Below are 12,287 nucleotides of genomic sequence, written 5' to 3'. Positions count from 1 at the left end.
TTATATACTTTATACAATAACTTCAGTTACTTGAAAGAAAAGTGTTACCAAAAAAACAAAATCAAAAATATATATCAATAAGTGGGTTCTTGGAGAAAGAAAGTATTGCTCTAAAATCAAGAGTTTTTTGTTCTCTTGGAATTATAATGAGAGAAATTGCAATGCAAAGCAAAGTGCTGGAAACTTCTAATTTCTTATTACTTCTCAGCCACTCATCCTTGCAGGTCAAGCTAAGTACATATTATTACATAAGTGTGTAAGAAAGTGGAGAGAAAAGTGGAAAGGTTCTGGGATATTAGCAACATTGATAAATGAGGTGCATGGTCAACTCAATCACCAGTTTAGCCAAAGGTTTCTAAACCCACTACAGAAAATCTTTCACTTGAGCATTGGACTAGGTGAAACTTCACAGTTTTGTGTTGACACTTCATTCCTCTTCAGGTGATAATGTGAATAGAAAGCACAGCATGTTTAAGTAATAAATCAACCCCTAGATCATCACACCTGATGTCTTGGTTTTAACTCCTTTGTCTTAGAGGTCATATACATGTCGATTTACAGCCCCATTATCTGCTGATAACAAAAGAGAATGTAAGTGATCTTCAGAAATAGTTCAAACATGCAACTCCCAGATTTTTGAAAAACCACAAGTGATGGGCAAACAGACACACAAAAAAAGAGCTCATTTTCTTGAAGAACATCCTATAGTAGCATCTGTGAACTGAAATGTGGTAAGGAAGAGAGAAGTCTCCCTCTTCCCTTCCCATTGCCTTCTTCCCCTCTCTGATGTCCAATTTTCCTGACTTATCTAAGGAATCCAGACTGGGGGAAAGAAGTTATTGATGAACTTAGGGAAGGAGACCCACTGATGGCCAGGCCTATGCCTTCTCAGAATTAGTTATAAACATTCCATTTTACTCATTTAAGGAAGCCTGGGGGCCACAGGGTTCTGAGTCACTGTCTTGTAAAGTACTGCATAACTTTGAACTTCATTCAAGGTGCTCTGGGGAAATGTATCTTTGGGTCCTACTCGCTGAAGAGGATTATGATGGGTTCTTATTCTAGGCAGCCTGGTAACTTTGTAACAGGTTGTAGTGGTCACACATTTTTTTTTTTTTTTTTTAAATAACAGCTTGGTTGAGATATACTTTACATACCACACGATTTACCCATTTAAAGTATACAATTCAATAGTTTTAGTATGTTCAGTACTTTTAGTATTTTTATCACTCCTAAAACCTTGAACCTGTTAGCAATCACTCCCCATTTCCTTCACTTTCTTTGCACCCTCACCCCAGCTCTAGGGCAATCAAGAATCTGTATAGATTTGTCTATTGTGAATAGTTCATACAGATGGAGTTATTTCTTTGTGGTCCTTTGTGACTGGCTTCTTTCAACAAAGCTCATCTATGTTAGAGCATGAGTGAACACTTCCTTCCTTCTTATGACTGAATAATCCATTGTGTGGGTATACATTTTGTTCATTCAGCTGCATGACATTTGAATTGATTAGGCCTCTTGACTATGAGGATAATGCTGTTATAAAATTAACATACGAGGTTTAAGACAGTACAATCTTAATGAAAATATCTTTGTATTTATGTCAGAAAATCTGCAGTCTCTTCGAAATGTAGTATTATCTTATGTTTCCTATAGGGAATTTGACATGTCACACTACCTTGTTCCTATGGTTTCATCTTTATAGATTTTTAAAACCTCCTTACGCTGTCCCTCAACTATTTAAATACAGCATACTATGATTAATGAGCTATTTGTTAAGCACTTAACGCAATTAAAATATTAAAAACATATTTTTAAAAGAGCACACTATATAAATTAAGAGCTCCCTTCACCATATGTGGTGGTCTAAAGGAATTGTAATGTTTCATGTTGGCTATTGTCAAGAGTTCCTCTATTAATCAGTGGGGTATGTGGTAAGGGGAAACCATTGGCATAGGTGTTCTCATAGTAAAGTGGAAAATGCTGAATTAGACACTTTCTGAATCACTTTAGATCTAGCAAATATTTGGTAAGTCTTTGCTGAATACATAATTCCAGGGGCAGCTGGGTAGCTCAATCAGTTAAGTGTCTGCCTTCAGCTCTGGTCATAATCCCCAGGGTCCTGGGATCAAGCTCTATGTTGGGCTCTGTGCTCCATGGGGAGCCCCTTCTCCCTCTCCTGCTCCCCTTTTACTTGTGCTCTCTGTCTCTCTCAAATAAATAAATAAAAATTTTAAAAATAAATAAAACGTAATTCCATGGGCTAGTGTATAAATAAGATGAATCAAATGTGGTCCCTGACATCATATAGTGGTGTGTTACATTGCAGCAAACAGGAATGCATGAAACTGAGAGAGCCAGTTGATTCTAAGGGAGAAAAGAAGAAATATAAGTGTGTTGAGTATGAGAGTATTCAGACTTACTATTATAAACCTGGTAATCTATAACACTTAGTATTATGTATTTCCTAAACTTATTTGTCCATAAGCCCTTATGAGGAAGAGTAATCTTTAGTTATCAGCATTTTTTTAAATGGTAACAAAATACACATACACACACGCACCTATGTTTATATGTTATTTCTCCTCCTCCTTTGATGACCATTCTTCTTCCTCTCCCCTTTTCTTCTCCTTCTCTTCCTTCTTATTCTACTCTTATTTAATTTTTCCTAAGCATGTGTTTCAAAGTAGAGGGTTCCCTTGTGTTGGATAATAAAATAATATGTTAGAATTTTAAAATCTTCATATATCCATCTTAGAAGTGTGATCAATGCAGAAGAGTCCTCAGTGGTTTGGAGAAATCATGTATGGGCTTTTAACACTTGGATGGCCAGAGGATCATTCTACACAATATATAAACAATAAGCATGTGTAGTGAAGATGGAGGATGTTCAATCCAGGCAATACTGATGCATAGAAGCCTACACTAAAATGGATAACAGACAAGGTGGAATATAAAAACACTGCTTACAGGAATGTCCAGTCTCATTTAAAATTTTCTAACTTGTGGCTCCAATGTTAAAGCGTCCAACTCTTGACTCTGGCTCAGGTCAAAATCTCAGGATTGTGAGATCAAGCCCTGTGTTGGGCTCCATTCTCAGCAGGGAGTCCACTTGAGATCCTCTCCCTCCCCGTCTGCTCTCCATTCTCTATCTCTCAAATAGTAAATCTTTTAAAAAATAAATTTTTCTATATATATTGACCAGAATCTCTATGACTGGCAAGGATTTTATATCCTTTTAGAACAATAACATCCAATGGAGCTAGCACAATTACCTAAAGGATATTTTAGAATTTCTGAGCATGTTTCTAATTATCATAGTTTGGAGGGCAATATTGCTAGACATCTTGCAATGATCAAGATAGACTATATCTTAAAGAACCAATCATCTGTGAAAATGTTGCTTAATAAGACTAGAAAATAACAATAATTAATACTTAAAAGTCAGGTATTGTTTGTACAATTTTAATAAATGGAATTTCCCAAGAATACAACAAAAATTAAGGGTAGCTTTTTTTTTTTAAGATTTTATTTATTTATTCATGAGAGACACACACAGAACAAGGGGTGGGGGTAAGAGAGACACACACACACACACACACATAGGCAGAGGGAGAAGCAGGCTCCATGCAGGGAGCCCGATGTGGGACTCAATCCTGGGTCTCCAGGATCATGCCCTTGGCCAAAGGCGGCGCTAAACTGCTGAGCCACCCACCTGGGTTGCCCAAATTAAGGGTAACTTCTACTTGATTTTGTTCAATTTATACTTTGAGTTTATCAGTATTTTGTAGGGTCCTGTCATGAACAGAAATTATGTTCATGATATTTGAATCATCAAAACAGCACACGTGTCTGCATTGGTACTTGTAGCATTAGGTGTGAGCATTTCACTATGTCATTATATTTTCTATTGTAGTATGTTTGAGCAGTTGCTTATTAGAATTTCTATTGTTTTATTTTCAATTACCTTCCCTCTATATATGCTTCATTTTACTGACACAGTGTTATATTGATGTAGATTTTTTGAAATTATTCATACAGGTTGATTATGGTATTTATGACTTCTATTTCAGGATAGAAAAAGGATGTTACAAAATATTATACAAAGGAAGTAGAAACTTTTACAAGATTGCAAAGTGCTACCTGTGGAGAGAGACAAGAATCCTTACCTCTATTGAGTTACTTAGGTATCACAGACTGACAGGCAGTCAGAAGGGTTCACCTGTTACCTCAAGCACTCATTTACATAGGACTCTTGAGTCCTAGAAAGATTTTTTTCCCCCAGTAGTGACATAGTTTCTATTCCTATCACTAACTTGTTATCTCGTAAATTTAGAATTTTCTGGGCACCTGGTTGGCTTGGTCAGCTATCTGCCTTTGGCTCATATCATGATCTCAGGGTCCTGGGATCAAGCCCCTGCATCAGGCTTTTTGCTCAGCAGTGAGTCTGCTTCTCCCTTCCCTCTGCTGCTCCCCACTGCTCAGGTACATACACACATTCTGTCTCTCTCTCTCTCTCTCTCTCAAATAAAATCTTTTTTTTTTTAATTAGAGTTTTCAGCTTAAATAGCAATATACAAGCTATTGTAGATCATTAACTTGTTTTATAGATGAGGTAAATCAGAAACTTATTTTACAGATGAGGAACTGGGGCTGGAAAATCCTGCCTAAATGGAGTTATGTATAATTTACACTCCTGCTCAGGCTTTACAGTTAGATGTTTCACTACAGTAGGTCTTTATGCATTTGTGCATTATTTTCTGCTCCATATTATGTGCTGGTAATGCCAAAAATACCCATAATTACTATGATAAGTCAAAGGCATAATAATTGTTATTATAGTTATTAGCTTTAAAGATTTTGATTTACATTCACAAGTACATAATAAACTCTACCGGTTGCACGTAAAACAAGTTGGAAATGATTTCCAAACGTGTGATCAAGTTAAACACACATTTCTGTGTTCTGATCAAAGAACTGAAGTATCAAATAAATACCAAACAAAAGTAGAAATCATGTGTTCATAGATAAAGGGCAAAATACTTTTACATAATATTATCATTTCATTTGGATTTGATTTCTAAAACTTCAGTTTATTTTCTAATGTTATAGTTATTATCAATTGAACCAAATTAGATGCACCTGTTATTTATATAGTGTTGCTGAATTAAAGCAATATTAATATTTTTTGTTGCAGTGGCAGTGTTTTCCTTATTTCTCTATTTTAAAAGGTAGAAGTCACTACACTTAACTGAATAGTGGCAGTAGAAAGTAGGGAGAAGATTTATGTGTTCTCAAGCAGAGGAAAACTATGAAAAGAAAAATCTGGCTCAGTTCCATAATAGATTTCCAATTTTTTACCTGATTAGTTGTGAGATAATTCTAAATGGAAGTGATGAGTACTTCACCTTCTAAATTAGACCAGAAAATGCTGATGAAATCCTTTATTCTCATTGTCAATATCAATGCAAGTAAGGAAACAAAAGTTTTTTTTTCTCTAGTGAAATACATAGAGTGAATAAAGGAATTTTAAAATATTCTATGAAGATAAACAAATAAGGAATGAAATACTCTTCAGAATTTAGTTTTTATTGTATGCATTTGGAATAACCCTAAAGACTTTGGAGTCTTTCAAGCACATACAAAATGAATATATTGAACTTTTCATTCAAAAGAGTAAATTATATTTAAATACAATTGCACTGTTTTACTAGTTTTGACTTCAAAAATACCATTTATTGACGGCTTTCAAAAAGAAAAAGTAGATACATTTTTTTTTCTTATTCTGCCTGTTAGTAAAACAAACAAAAGAATCCAAAAAAGCTTGCCTGCTAATACAATAGCCCTGGCTATTATATATAAAATAAACATAAGGGGGATCCCTGGGTGGCTCAGCGGTTGACTGCCTGCCTTCGGCCCGGGGCATGATCCTGGAGTCCCGGGATCGAGTCTAGCATCAGGCTCCCTACATGGAGCCTGCTTCTCCCTCTACCTGTGTCTCTGGCTCTGTCTGTCTGTCTGTCTGTCTGTCTCTCTCTCTCTCTCCGTGTCTCTCATGAATAAATAAATAAAATATTAAAAAAAAATAAGACAGAGATAGCTGGAGAGAAGCAGGTGGAAAAACTAGTGACCTCCAGACAAAAGACCAATATGGTTTTGAATTTTCTATCACTCCCCACCTTATTTAACCAGAATAGGTGATGGAGAACCCAGTCACTTAGAAATGCTTATAGATACAGATGAAGAAAAGGCCCAAAAGAAGCATTTTCTTTATAACCAAAGGGCCAGGAAATAAGAAACTTAGCCAGACAGAAAACCTTCAGAAAAATAACTGCTCTATTGCCACCAAATACCAAAATATAACATTTGTGGGCCACCCAAACCAAACCACCAGTGGCTAAGTGAGGAGCACAGACTTGTACTCTTCCTAAGGAAGAGTTCCTCTCTAACCTCCCATCCTACCGGAATAGTACTGAAGAAGACTGAGTAGGGAGTCTGGGCTTTCGCCTCTACCTGGATCATCTCTCCCTCACATTTGTGTCAGAGGAGTCCACACCGGAGAGTACTCACAAGGCATTCCTAACTCTCCAAGCCAGGGAGTATCAGTGAAGGAGCTATTGGAGAACTGCAAATATTCTATTCTCACCCAGCAATGATGAGAAGTTCTTCCTCCTTTAAGTGATAGCTGAGTGAGAAAATTAGGCTTCTATCCCCATTGAGCAGCAACTCAATTCCCTTTTCCTGGTTGAGCAGGGTCAGAGAAAACCTCTAAAATAGAAAATTTACATAAAATCCAGGGGCACATGACATTATACCTACATGTCCAGGTTTCGATAAGAAAAAAAAAAAAAATCATTCATACTAGGGACCAGAAAGATCTAACTGAATACTAAAAGGTGATCAATAGTTACCAACATCAAGATGGTACAGATACTAGAATTATCTGATAAAGATATCTTTTAAAAAATCAGAAATGCTTTGACTAATTATGAATGTGCTTGAAATGAAAGTCTCAGAAAAAAAATCTCAGCAAAGAGATAGAATACATAGAATATATAACAGAATCAAACGAAAGTTTTGGAAATGAAAAATAGTACATCAATCAATAGCTTCATGGATAGGCTGAACAGGAGAATGAAAGGAACTGGAAAGAAAATAATTTAATATAGACAAGTGTGGAGGTTCACCTGGGTGGCTCAGTTGTTGAGTGTCTGCCTTCGGCTCAGGTCATGATCCTGGGGTCCTGGGATCGAGTCCCACATCAGGTCCCCCATAGGGAAATAGACCAGTGGAAATTATCCAATCAGAGCAACAAACAACACCAACAAGCAAAAAATACAAAAACAAACAAACAAAAAAAACAGAGATTCTCAGGGACTTGTGGGAGTACAGCTAAAGATCTCACCTTTGAGTCATGAAGTGCTGAGAGGAGTGGAGAAAGAATAAGACTAAATGATTCCTAAAAATTATAGTGACTGATAATATAAGTTTTCCCAAAAGGTTTGAATTTACAGATTCAAATCTGAACAAATCCCAAGCAGGCTATGCTATCTATAAGAATCTCACTTTACTTTTAGTGACATAGCCAGGTTAAAAGTCAAAGAAGAAATTTACATTCCATCAAACCACCCAAAGAAACCAGAAGTGGCCGTATTACTATCAGAGAAAGTAAACTTTGGAGCAAATAAAATTACCAGAAATAGAATGAGATAGTATATAGTGTTGAAAAAGAGCCAATTTCCCCAATAGCAATCCTAAGTGTATATACACTGAGCAATACAACTTCAAAACACAGGATGTAAAAACTGAAATAAGAGACAAATCCATATTTACAGCTGGAGACTTCAATATCATTATAACAACATCTAATCAACATGTTTGAATACTCCACCCTACAATAGAAAAATGCACATTTTTAAAAGTATCCATATTGTAAGATAGACCCATATCATGGGCCATAAAATCAATAATTTAAATTATTGAAAACCAACAGGGAGTGTTGTCTTATCCACACAGATTGTAACTAAAAAGTAATAAAGGATAGAATGGGAATCTCCAAATACTTGAGAAATAACCACACATTTTTAAATAATCCATAGGTCAAAGATGAAATCTCCTCAACCTTGAAAATGAAGAGAAATATAAATGCAAAACAAGGAGAAGGAAAGAAATTATATAATAAAGCACAATAACCAATAAAGTAGAAAACATAATATAGTAAAAATAAATGAATGAAAAAGATGATTTGGGGGAAAGATCAATAAACTTGGCAAAGTTTTAGAAAGATTGACAAAGAAAAAAATGAGAAACATTTTCCCCTGAGATCACAAACAAAAGAAGGCTGTTCATTTTTACCACTCTTATTCAACATAGTGGTGGAAGTTCCAGTAAACACCAGGAGTCAATAAATGAAAATTAAATAGATACATCTCAGAAAAAAAGAAAACTATACCTATAAGATATGATATGACTGTGTAGAAAAATAAAAGGAATCTACAAAAACTTTCCTACAACTGAGTAGTAAGTTCAGGAAGGCCAAAGGATACCAAGATAAAAATACAAAAATCAGTTTTATTTCTATACACTAGTGATGACATGAACACATGAGCATCAAAATTATAAAACAATACCATTATACTTGCTCAAAAATAAAGTATTTTGAGGTAAATCTAATATATGTATTAGATTTACGTATATTAGATTTCAAGTTGTGTGCTGAAAACTACAAAATGCTGATGGCAAATCAAACAAGACCAAAATAAATGACCAGGCATGCAGCGCTGAAGGATTAGAAGACACAACATAATAAAGGTGCCAATTCTTCCTAAATTGATATACAGGCTTAATACCTCTATTGAAATCCAAGCGATAGCTTTTAGAGATAATAGCGATCATTCTAAAATTTGTATGGAAAGGCAAAAAGACTAGCATAGTTTTTTTAATTGAAAAAAGAATAAAGTGGGTGGAATCAGTCCATTTTACTTCAAAGAGTTATTACAAAACTATCATAATCAGATCATCTAATATTAGAGATAAGTACATAGATCAGTGGAATGAAGAATCCAGAAACAGACCCATATTAGTTTGCCCACTTGATTTTTCACAAAATTGAAAACGAATTTTAATAGAGGAAGATAGCCTTTTCAAGAAATGGTCCTGGAGCAACTGAATATCCATAGCCATGACTATAAAAATCTTCAACTAAGTCTCACATTTTAAACAAAGATTAACTAAAAATGAATGTATTATTAAAATATAAATGTCAAAGTAAAAACTTTAAGAAAAAAACAAAATCTTCTGAATCTAGATCGAGGCAAAGGGTTTTTAGATATGATAAAAAAAAAAGCATGGTCCATTAAAGGAAAAATAATAAATTGGATTTTATAAAACCTTGTTATATAAAACCTTGTTAAGGCATATAAGAGCAAACTACAGTATTATTATAGAAAATATTTGGTATTCACATATCCAAGAAAGGACTAGAATCTAGAACATGTAAAAATATTCAGAACTTGACAGTTAAACTGTCCAATTTGCAAATGGGTAAAACACATGAACAGATATTTCTCAGAAGAGGATGGAAATATATATATAATACATATATATAATACATATATATACACACATATGGATGGATATATATTATATATATTTACATATACACAGATAGCAAAGAAGGATGTGAAAAGGTATTTAACATCATTAGGCACTCAGGAAATATAAGTGAAAATCATAATAAGATATCCTTACACACTTATATAGTTAAATAGTGCCAAGACCCAATGCTGACAGCCATGTAGAACAGCTTCATCACTGACACATTGCTAATAGGAATGCAAAAATAGCATAGTCACTATAGAAAACGGCTTGGCAACTTATTTGAAAACTAAACATGCAAGTAATATACAATCCAGCAGTTGAACTCCTGGACATTTATTCCAGAATATGTTTATAGCAGTTTTATTTGTAATCATTGCTATAAACAATGGCCAAGAACTATAAACAACTTTGACGTCCTTCAAAGGATGGATGGTTAGACAAACTGTGGTACGTCCATACCATTCAGTAATGGAAAGGAAAGAACTATTGATACATTCTGGGTCAATCTCTCCAGAATTAGGCTGAGTGAAAAAAGCCAATCCCAAAAGGTTACATACATACTGTATGGTTCCATTTATATAACATTCTTGAAATGATAAAATTATAGAAATGGAAAACAGATTAGCAGTATCCAGGGTTACAGAAGAGTAAGGTCTAAAACGAAGTGGGTGAATCTATAAATGACAATGTAAAGGATCCTTGTGATGATGGAAGTGTTCATCTGGATTGCATCAATGTAAATGTCATCATCCTGGTTTTGATATTTCACTAGTTTCCCAAGATGTTACCACTGAGGGAAACTGAGAAAAGAGTGCACCAAATCTCTCTGTGCTATTTCTGACAACTGCATGTGAATCTACAGTTGTCTCAAAGTAAAAAAATAAAAAAAAAATAAAAAAAATAATAATAATAAAATAAAAATATAATTAATTATTTGTAATAAAACATTCTCTTATTTCTTCTCCCTGAAAATTTTCATATCAGTCTTAAAATCTGAGTTTCATAAATTTTAATTTCTCACAGTTTTGAATTTTAACTACTTTCTTTTTTGGTGGTTCTTAAATATTTTATTTCAATCAGTTTGATTTTTGTAATCCCTTATTGTCAGGAGCTGAGCTGAACTAGAAAGAGCTGAGCTGCCAGGTGTAGTAGTAAATTACAATAACAAACCAGGGGTCTTCAATCATGTTCTCCCATAGTGAAGCAGGAAGCTAAACTGAAGGACACACTGGCCCCCTCATGGTCCATTTTTCCCGTGGAACAGAACCAGGTAAAAGTTAGGTAGGTCAGCACAGGTAAAGGGAAATTTTCATCGCCAAGAGGAGTCTAATGGCTGGTGGGGAGAGCAAAGGATAAGCCCTAGGTTTAGAGAAGTACTCAAAGCCCATGAGTCCCATGAGTCCTTGGAGAAAAATGTCTCAAAGATTTGCCTCAGTACCCCCCCCCTCCGCCCCCCGTGGCCAATGAGGTCTCAGCAGAGCTCCCTGCTGAAGGAATGCAGATTTGCATTAGAGTATGGTTATTGCCAGGGGACTTTGAATCCACTCCCTTCAGAGACTGTAGCTGTGCACCCAGTCTGGTGTGGGGAGGGTAGCTTGGCCCCTGAAACTGCCAGGTCAAGCCTTGGTAACTATCTTCTGTTCAGGCCTGAAAAATCACACATAGGATTTCAGTTCTCCCTTATAGCCCATATAATCCTTTTTCTTCTTTTTACATCATGTTAAATTGATATCATCACTGTTTTTATCAATTTGGTTAAATAGTTTCTGTGAGCCCATGTATACACTCTTGTCATTTAATATGGATGACTCTGGGTCACTCAGCAATCGAAGAAAGAAAAGACAAAGCTTTCATGTTTGCTTTCCACTTTCTCTAGGCCTAGAGGAGTTAAAAGGCAGAATGTGAAAGCCAAAGAGAACAAAAACAAGCTCATTTCTAATGAAGACTTTGATTCAAGTTTTTACTTTTGGAAGCTTCAAGTTCAGTGTAAGTCTTCCTATTTAAGCAAAATACTTTACTCTAATTGATATGAAATTTTATTTATTAAAAAATCTAAAGCAGCATGTCAAATATGTTTTAAGTTGTTTTTTCTTAACCACTTGATACTTGTGAACATGAAAAAAACAAATCCTGTAAGTTAACTTGGTTTCGAAGTTGTATATAGAAAGCTAATACTCATCACCATAAGAAATCCTCACACTGGCTTTGGTTACAAACACACCTAATGTGACTCAGATGATTATTTCCCCTGCAGGAATATGAACTCAACAGAAATGCATTTTCTTACAGCTGACAATCCTTTTCATAATCCGGATATTTTGATTAGTGTTCAGAATATTTTATAAAAGGACAAAAAAAAGAAAATGTCACACATATAATATCTCAATATGAGATTCAAATTGTATATCAGACAATGTGAAGCATGTCAATAAAAGGATTTTATTTTCTTTCTGTTGCTTAGTTTCCGGGTCATGGCGGATGATGCTTTAACAGGATAAGTACAGTACTTTATACAGAATACTTAAAAACAATTTCTAGCTTTTTTGCATTTAATTCTTCAGTAAATACCAGTCAACCTTAGTATCACAAATCAAAAAGTAGAGTGCGGAATTGACAAGATATAAATAAATCCATCTATTTTCTCATGTCTTCTCCTATAATTATTCATTAATTCTATTTTAAATATA

The 12,287-nt window shown here is 34.8% G+C and overlaps 1 long non-coding RNA gene across 4 annotated transcripts in view; it reads left to right on the top strand.

The window, feature by feature from the left end:
• LOC102152860 overlaps positions 1 to 12,287 on the top strand; it is a 185,368-nt gene that overhangs the window by 155,379 nt on the left and 17,702 nt on the right. For all 4 annotated transcript variants that reach the window (XR_005382073.1, XR_005382070.1, XR_005382076.1 and 1 more), the window contains one exon: positions 11,477 to 11,586. This is a non-coding gene — a long non-coding RNA (uncharacterized LOC102152860). The remainder of the gene's footprint in view (positions 1 to 11,476; positions 11,587 to 12,287) is intronic.

Source organism: Canis lupus, chromosome 31, assembly GCF_011100685.1.
Source record: "Canis lupus familiaris isolate Mischka breed German Shepherd chromosome 31, alternate assembly UU_Cfam_GSD_1.0, whole genome shotgun sequence".
Classification (NCBI taxonomy): domain Eukaryota; kingdom Metazoa; phylum Chordata; class Mammalia; order Carnivora; family Canidae; genus Canis; species Canis lupus.
The sequence above is the reverse complement of the archived record's forward strand: the minus strand, read 5'-3'. Positions and strand labels throughout refer to the sequence as shown.